This window comes from Molossus molossus, unplaced genomic scaffold (genome assembly GCF_014108415.1).
Source record: "Molossus molossus isolate mMolMol1 unplaced genomic scaffold, mMolMol1.p scaffold_m16_p_7, whole genome shotgun sequence".
Taxonomy (NCBI): domain Eukaryota; kingdom Metazoa; phylum Chordata; class Mammalia; order Chiroptera; family Molossidae; genus Molossus; species Molossus molossus.
In genome coordinates this window covers 21,699,782-21,707,987 of record NW_023425401.1, presented here as the reverse complement: position 1 = coordinate 21,707,987, position 8,206 = coordinate 21,699,782, and the positions used below count along the sequence as shown (strand labels likewise).

General features: G+C 44.3%; 1 long non-coding RNA gene across 3 annotated transcripts; it reads left to right on the top strand.

The window, feature by feature from the left end:
- Positions 1–2,291: 2,291 nt before the first annotated feature.
- On the top strand, positions 2,292–6,376 carry LOC118620521. 3 transcript variants are annotated; one of them, XR_004957444.1, is made up of 3 exons: positions 2,292–2,829; positions 3,210–3,231; positions 4,991–6,376. It is a non-coding gene; the product is annotated as an uncharacterized LOC118620521 (long non-coding RNA). The 3 variants fall into 3 exon arrangements; XR_004957443.1 differs by having other exon boundaries at positions 3,210–3,647; XR_004957445.1 differs by lacking the exon at positions 4,991–6,376 and having other exon boundaries at positions 2,292–2,436; positions 2,716–2,829; positions 3,210–3,852.
- Positions 6,377–8,206: the final 1,830 nt, after the last annotated feature.

Below are 8,206 nucleotides of genomic sequence, written 5' to 3'. Positions count from 1 at the left end.
CCCTGGTTACAGTTCTCAAGGGCTCCTTCTGCCTTTTGCAGAAGAAGAGGGGAAAGGGAACAGGGGGCAGCTCCCCAGAGGGAGAGCCTGAGCTGGGCCCCTTGTCTTGAGGCTTTTATTTCCTTTTTGCAGATGGAAATCTCAGGGGAGGCCTCCGGGGAGGGTTTCTGCAGAACAGTCATCAGTTTTCTAAGCGCACTCCTTCGGGTCCTGGTCTCCACTGACTGGTCGGTGTCGAGCAGAGGGTTGTAGTCATTGCAGCTGGTCCTGGTGTCACCCACCTGGTTTTGCTGCTTTTCTGGGTCTGGAGCTGAAATGGACCGAGGCCTAGATGTTATCTCTAGGGAGGTGACCGTCTGTGTCTGCTGTAAACCACTGCCTCAGTTTGGTTGGCTCTCTGCCTCAGTTTCCCCATTCCACTTGTCCTGGCTTACTGCCTGTCTCAGTATCATCACTCATTTCTTTGTCCACTTGGTAGCTGACTCTTATTATCAAGGGATTGCAGAGCAGCAGGATCTGCCACCCCCAAACATTCCTCTTTGGCATGTGGGTTACTTGGGGTTGGTTATTCTTAAGAAAAAGCAAACAAGAAGGAAGCTGTGAGAACCAAGTATAAGTTACCCTTTTGTGAGATACATTTACTGTTACATCAGACATCTCCATTTGCAGTGTCTCCCTCTGCACCAGGAAGAGAAGGATGACTCTACATGTTTAGAAACTCTTATCTGTGGAGAAGGCAAGAACTTGCATATGCATAACAGCTTTACCCTTGTGGACTGTGCTTTTCCTGATAACCTCCCGTAACTGCCCCCCTCCCCCCATCTTCTCTTGTCTTTAGCTGAGGATGGTGTTTAAGGTGGTGGTTTAGGCCATTACTGTTTTTATGGGTATCTCCCATACAAACTTTTGTTTTTATTCCTATTACTCTATCTTTTATTACTGGGGATCTCAGCCAAGAACCTGGAAGGATAGAGGAAGAATTACTTTTCCTCCCCTACAGGATCAATTAAAACATTGTTTAAAGCTATCTTGATCTCATATTAAAATTGTGAAATAAAGGGTCTGCACAAACCTCACTCAGAGGCTAGTCATGAATTAGGATAATCTGGGCAAATGTTAATGAATAATGTTCGACTTCTTTTTTACCAAATGAGCTGTATGTTGACAGGAGTCCCATGTGAAAGAATTCCTGGTTCGGATTCTGAGAAATTGTGGAGAGACGTCTGTGTTACACATCCTAAACTGGACCCTTGATAGTTAAGAAATAATCCAACTCCCAAAACCACCTGCAGCAAGAGCAGGATTTGGGGTGTCTGCCAATATAACAATAAGTAAAAGTGAATGTCTATAAATGTGGTGAATAAATAAACATGCTATATGAAACACATCTCCAGTAATCATTTTTGTTGTGGTAAAATTCACATGACATGAAATCCACCATTTTAACAAGTACAATTACATAGCACTTGGTACATTTACAATGTTGGACAAACCATCTCCACTGTCTAGTTCCAGAATATTTTCATCACTCCCAAAGGATATTCTGTACCAATTGAGCTGTTCCCGTTTTTCTACAAACCCTGGCAACCACTCATCTGCTTTCTGTCTCTATGGATTTGCCTGCTATGAATATTTTATACAAATAGAATCATTGTATGTGGCCTTTTGTGTCTGGCTTTTCAATTAGCGTAATATTTTTTCTGGGTTCATCCGCATTGTGGCAGCAGGTATCAGTTCTTCATTCCTTTTTATGGATGAATAATATTCCATTGTATGTATATACCAAAATTTGTTTAGCCATTCATCGACTGATGGATATTCTCATTGTTTCTACTTTTTGGCTAATGTGAATAGTGCCACTGTGAGTATTTGTGTACAAGTTTTTGTTTGAACACCTATCTTTTTAGATTCTTTTGTGTGTATACCTGGGAGTGCAATTGCTGCCATGCTGTAATTCTATTTAATTTCCCGAGGACTCACCAAACTGTTTTCTGCCATGGTTTGCCCTCATTCCAACAGGTGCCCGAGGGCTCCGAGTTCACCTCATCTTCACCAACTCTTTCTTGAGCCACCTAATGTGTGGGAAGTAGTAGTCCTGTTTTGATTTGCATTTTTCCTAATGACTTTGAGCATCTTTTCAAGCGCTTGTTGGCGATTTGTATAGCTTCTTTGAAGAAATGTCATTGTTTTGCCCTCAGTAATCTTCTAAGAGGATGAGACTAGGGCAGAGAGAATCAGGCTTAAGCTCTTTCCAATTATAAAGGACAGAATCTCGCAGGTCACCTCAGGTAGGGCAGGGTCAGTCACAGCTGCGTGGGAAATAAGGAAGCGTCAGGACCAATGTCAGCAGCTATCCAGGCCTCTTGAAGAACCGAATGCAGTTCATTGCTGTTCATCCATCCAATGGTTATTTGCAGCTTCCTGTGTGGGGCCACTGTGAGCACTGGGGACCACGGAGAAGGGTGGCTACCTGGTCCCTGGAATTTGGTGTCCTCTGCTCCCTCTTCTACTCACTCTGTCCTCTTTATCCCTCAACTTTCCTATCTACCTTTTCACTCCTCTTTTTTATTTCTTTTCCTGGTACTTTTACTGCCTTCTTGGTGTCTTGTACTCAAAATGCCCTGGGAGAGAATCCGACGCCTTTGGTTGGTTGCTCTCTGTCCTGGGGCATGTCTCCAGGCAGACTTCTGGCACCAGCCTTTCTTGTATCCTTAGGCCCCAGTTACACGGTAACTGGAGGTGGTCCACTCAGATGTATCCCAGCCAACGGAGGGACAGCGAACGCCTGAGGAATTGCCTGAGCACTGTGTTCTCAAAAAGAGGCTGAGGGTGAGGCAGACATGGAGGGTGTTTTATGGGCTGTGTACAAACTTCTCATACATTTACAAGTGGGTCTAGTTTAGGTTTTCTTTTTTAAAATATTTTTTCTTTATTGACTCTAGAGAGAGGGGAAAGGAGAGGGAGAGAGAGACAGAAACATTGATGAGAGAGAACATTGACTGGCTGCCTCCTGCATGCCCCCCACTGGGGATCGGGCCCACAACTTGGGCATGTGCCCTGACCGGGAATCGAACCGGCGACCTCTTGGTACATGGGTCAACGCTGAACCAGAGCCACACCAGCCAGGCTAGTTTAAGTTTTCTTGTTGCTGTGTAACAAATTGTCATACTGTCAGTGGCTTAAAACAACACCAATTTCTTGTCTTACAGTTCTGGAGGTTAGAAGTCTGAAGTGAGTCCTACAGAGTTGAATTGAGCTGTCGCAGGCCAGGCTCCCTTGGGAGACCGCACGGGAGAAATCTGTTCTTTGGTTCTTCCAGCTCCTAGAGGCTGCTTCAGTCCAATCCCTGTTTCCATCATCTGCTTGCCTTCTCCTGTCCCTGACCTTCCTGTGTTCTTCTTGGGGGACCCTTGCGATGACATTGGCCCCACCTGGGTAATCCAGGACAATCTCCCTGATGCAGACCCTGGACTTGATTATATCTGCCAAAATCTCTACTGCCATTTAAGACATCATCCCCGGGTTCTGGGGTTTGGTGGTCGACATCTTTGGAGAGTTATTATTTAATCTAACACAGAGTCGTGTCTATTGCGGTTTAGATCAAAGGGTTTTACTCTTGAAAGCATTCAGTGGAACAATTCAGGAAAGTGAGTGTAATTCAAAGTTTCTGGTGTTTCTTTTAATGTTTTATTTGCCAGACTGTGGTTTGCAAACAATGTTGTTGCCTTAATGTTAACATTTTGGAAATGAGCCATGAAAAGTCTAACACGGTCCTAAGTGTTGCTTGGCAAAATTAACGTGTTGCTTGGCAAAATTAACGAAGTGGCTTACTGACAGGAATTAAGCAGTCCTAGAAGCAATTAGGCCCCCCTGGGGGTTTTTTGCCGCTTGTGGCTTCATTAATATTTAACAGGTTACCCTGCAGGAGGCCCAGCAGCTGCTCTGGGTCAGCACCTGAGCGGCACACCTGCCTCCTTCCGAAATGGGTTCCCTGGCCCTGGGTCTCAGAACTTACCTTCGCCCTGAGGGTTGGTTTCTCAAATAAATCATTTCTCACACTTGAATCTCTCTTTTTCATCAGACAGTCCAAGCCCCCAACCAGGAGGAGATGGTGTCAAATGATACGCAGGGAGCAGCAGTCAGAGGCCTTCAACCAGTTGGGCCTATTCCGGGCCGTCTGTCTGAGAGCGACCGGGTGGAGTGTTAGCTATGCAAGGGCGCTTTCTTCTCTCTGTTTGTTTTAAATATTTGCCTAGGGAGCAGGCAGGAAATGTATTTTTATTGAAATATCTTATAAGTTCAAAGTGTTTCTCTAGTGAAAGACTGATTTTGGTTTCTGTTTATATACCACCCCACCTCCACTGCCCCGAACTATAGGACTTCCAGCTTTTTTACACACACACACACACACACACACACCCTTCATTTCAGGTCGGTCACACTTGTCCTCTCCACACCGCCCCCTATCTAACCCCAAACCTGTACAAACAGAACCTTCCTTTCTGTCTGCTCTCACAGTTGGTTTGGTCTCGAAATCCCTATCTATTGCAAGCAAATGGGAACGGGGGTCTCAGCCTGCGGATCATCTGAGCATGCCTTATTGTCAAATCAGTGTTCCAGCTTTCCTCAGCCAAGATCCATTTCCCCAAGCAACACAACGCCCCCTCCGAGACACCCTTAACCCCCCTCCCAGCTTCCCCTGCAAAGCTGTCTTAGCTAGTTTTACATAGAATCCAGAAGGGTATAGTCCAGGTCTGTCCCAAGGCCGAGTTCAAATTTCCCTTTCTGGTAAATACATCTTTCAGTTTCTGTTCTTCCTACTACCTCTTTTGTGGTCTCAAAGATATTTAGTTAAGAGTATAATAAGGTCAAGGTCCTGGCTTTCTTCACTCTTGCAATTTTTGTGTGATAAATGTGGTAGTTCTAACACAGCCAGCCTGGGAATGAGCCCTCAGCTTGAATCCAACTGCTTTTTCTTCTCCCGTTACAGTTCCTAACAGGTGATGGCAACACGATGGGAGTTGCCGGTATTTCTACTGGAACTAGACCTAGAGGGTGGTCTCCAGTGACCGGCTCGCTGGCCAATTGGCACAAAAGCTTCACTGTTGATGATCCAGTCTTCAGCTTTGAAGTGTCAAACAGTTGACATCACTCTGAGAGCGGGACTTGTAGGGACTAATTCACAAAGTTCACGAGAGACTCACATGTAAAACCGGAATGCCAGTTTATGACTTGACCAAGGTAAAAAATTAGTTTCCAGTAAAGCAGGTTAAGAGACCCGTGGTGCCTCTGAGCAACAAGTTAGCAACTTCTCTAGACCTTGCTTTAGTCAAATGGGAATAAGGGAGCACAGTTAGCCCTGTGGACCGTGGAGTTTTGTGTCCACAGAATCAACCTCCTGTGGATTAAAAATATTTGGAAAAAAATAATAACCCCAGAAAGTTCCAAAAAAGCAAAACTTGAATTTGCCACGCGCTGAGCACAAAGTTCAATGCTTGCAACTGAAGCGACGGGGAGGCATACCCTGCTGTAGCCTATATGCAAATATGGGTTAAGTACAAAAGCTACGCAGTTTTATGTCAGAAACTTCAGCATCCTTAGATTTGGGTATCTTTTAGTGGGGGGGTGTCCCAGAACCAACTCCCCGCAGGTGCAGAGGGACCACTGTATCAATAGAACGGGGTTATGTGCAGAGTGATTGAGAGAATGCATGGAAAATGTTTGGTTGGCACAAATGGGGTCACCTCATTATTCACATCATTTTGCAACTGAGGAAACTGAGGCTGAGAACACTTGACTCACTCCCATTGGCAGAGAGGAGCTGGAACGAGGTTGCTGATGCTATTGCTGAAAGAGCTGGTTAGTCTTCCGTCTCAGCAGTGAGCTTCATACTGAGGGTCTTTCTACTCCCCGGGCAAAGCTGCCCGTCGTTACCCCACTGTACAGGCAGCACAAGCCTCACTTTCAAACCTGATTATTCACCTGACTGGAAGACTGTAGCTCTCTGTTGAATCCTTTTTGCTACTAAATATAAAATCTCTCTTGAATCCTTTTGCTACTAAATATAAAATCTCTAGGCAAGTGCCCTCTTTATAGCTCAGAATATTTTTCTCAGGTCAGTAATTGCAGAAGAATGATGTGTGGCAATTGAAGTCTAAATTCACTGTCATTGTTTCAGACTTCCCCTGTTTCTCATTGTTGTCTTTTAACTCATCACCCGGCACAGACATTTTTTTTCTTTAACGTATGACTTTAAAGTGTGATTTTTATGCCCTGGCAAGTACAGGTCAGTTGGTTGGTCATAGTCCTGTGCACCGAAATGTTCATGGTTCAATTCCCAGTCAGAGGCACAGTCCCTGGTAGGGGGCGTGCAGGAGGCAGATGATTGATGTTTCACTCTCACATTGATGTTTGTCTCCCTCTCCCTTCCTCTCACTCTGAAAATCAATCAATAAAATAAAGTATGACGTTTGTGCATTTGGTGCCTTTTTTACTCCTTCTTATAATGGTATGTAGATCTTACAATGTAAATAATCTCCATTTCTGGGCCTACCTTTCCTTAGGAAAATGTCTATCGAATTATGTTTCTCCGTTTCTATGGGTCTCTCGGTCACTTCAGCTTTGACTCTCACGGCGGATGACTTCGAGTACAGATTGCAGCAGAAAGAATAGTGGGGAAGGAAACTGGTTAGAATTTTACTCCCAGCTCTAGCTCTGCCTGACCTCGGGCAAATCACTTCCCCCTTTGATGCCAGTTTTTAACTTGTTAATTGGCAATGCTGTCTTCTTTACCCATCATGCAAGATTCCTGTGTCCCTTTCTGATTGATTGACTTTAGAGAGAGAGGAAGAGAGAGGGGGAGAGAGAGAGACAAACATCGATTTGTTGCTCCAATTATTCATGCATTCATTGATTGACTTTTGTATGGGCCCTGACTGGGGATCAAACCTGCAACCTTGATGTGTATTTTTCTTAATAAAGCAATACTTCAGACCCTTAAATACTGTTCCTATGCATATGACATGCTATTCTTCAATGCTAATGACATACGTTTTCATTGCTTCATGAAATCTAATCTGTAGTTTATTACTTACAGAAATGATTTCCAGACAAAATTCTTTGACCCCCCCCAAAAGAAATTAAAATTCCTAAAATAACGAAAAATCCTCATTAATTAAAATTTGTTTTCATTTTGTTTGTCAAAATGGAAGTGAAGCACACAGGGAATGGGCAGGGCTGAGGGCTGAGGCTCTAGGAGACATTCTTTGAGGTATTGCTTTTGAGTCAACTCTCCTTCCCTCGGGCCACCCAGCGTGCCCCTCCTCCTTCCCACAGGACACAATGTACGTTTGTAACCAGAGAAGGGGATGTGTTGTTCTTAGAGTCTCATCTTCTCCAGGACAGAGGCCACATTTTCTAGCTTCTAAACCTACATTTTTAAGAGTTGGAAAAAAAAAAAAAAATGAGACAAGGTATCAAGGTAAAAATCTTTAATACATGTATGAAATGAGAAGTGTTACATCATGAAACTGGGAATATGATACTTCGTCTCCTCCTGTTTCCGGGTGAAGGAGGGTTACCTCCCAGGACCAGACAGGAATGTGTTGCTTGGGCTGTGTGAGGGGCCAGCCCACTTTAGTAGGAAGAGAGAGATTCCCAAGTTTGGGGCTCACTTTTACCCCCCTATATCATTGTACCTACTTATGATAATATAGTGACGACATCACACATACATTTTAGTGCCATTCTTGGGACTTCAACTGCAGCCGTGACTTTTACCCTTCAGTTAAATTTTGGAGAAGTTGAACAAATGGATTCTCTGAGTCATCGACTTCATTTATCAAAAGGTATGCTTCAGACTGGGTGCACTCCATGGGGATAGCCAGTTGGGTCTTTGGGTAGGCTTGCCATCGAGGGACATCTTGGAGGGCTTGTAGCAGTGACACAGGCCATGTGGTGGTGCTCATGACAACACAAGTCTCTTGTCTAAAAAAAAAAAAAAAATCTTCACAGCTGTGACATTTTAGTTCTGCTTCTCTGGACAAAAAACAGTTCAGTTCCAGATCTAATCCTCGATTCAAAACCATAGTGTGCTCTAAGACGTGGAAGAGTCCTGCGAGAGCAGATGAAGGTAGAGTTGGTGCAGGTCCAGTCTTCTGGCAACAGCTTCTTCTCACAAAGAGAGATTTGTAAATTTAATGTGTGG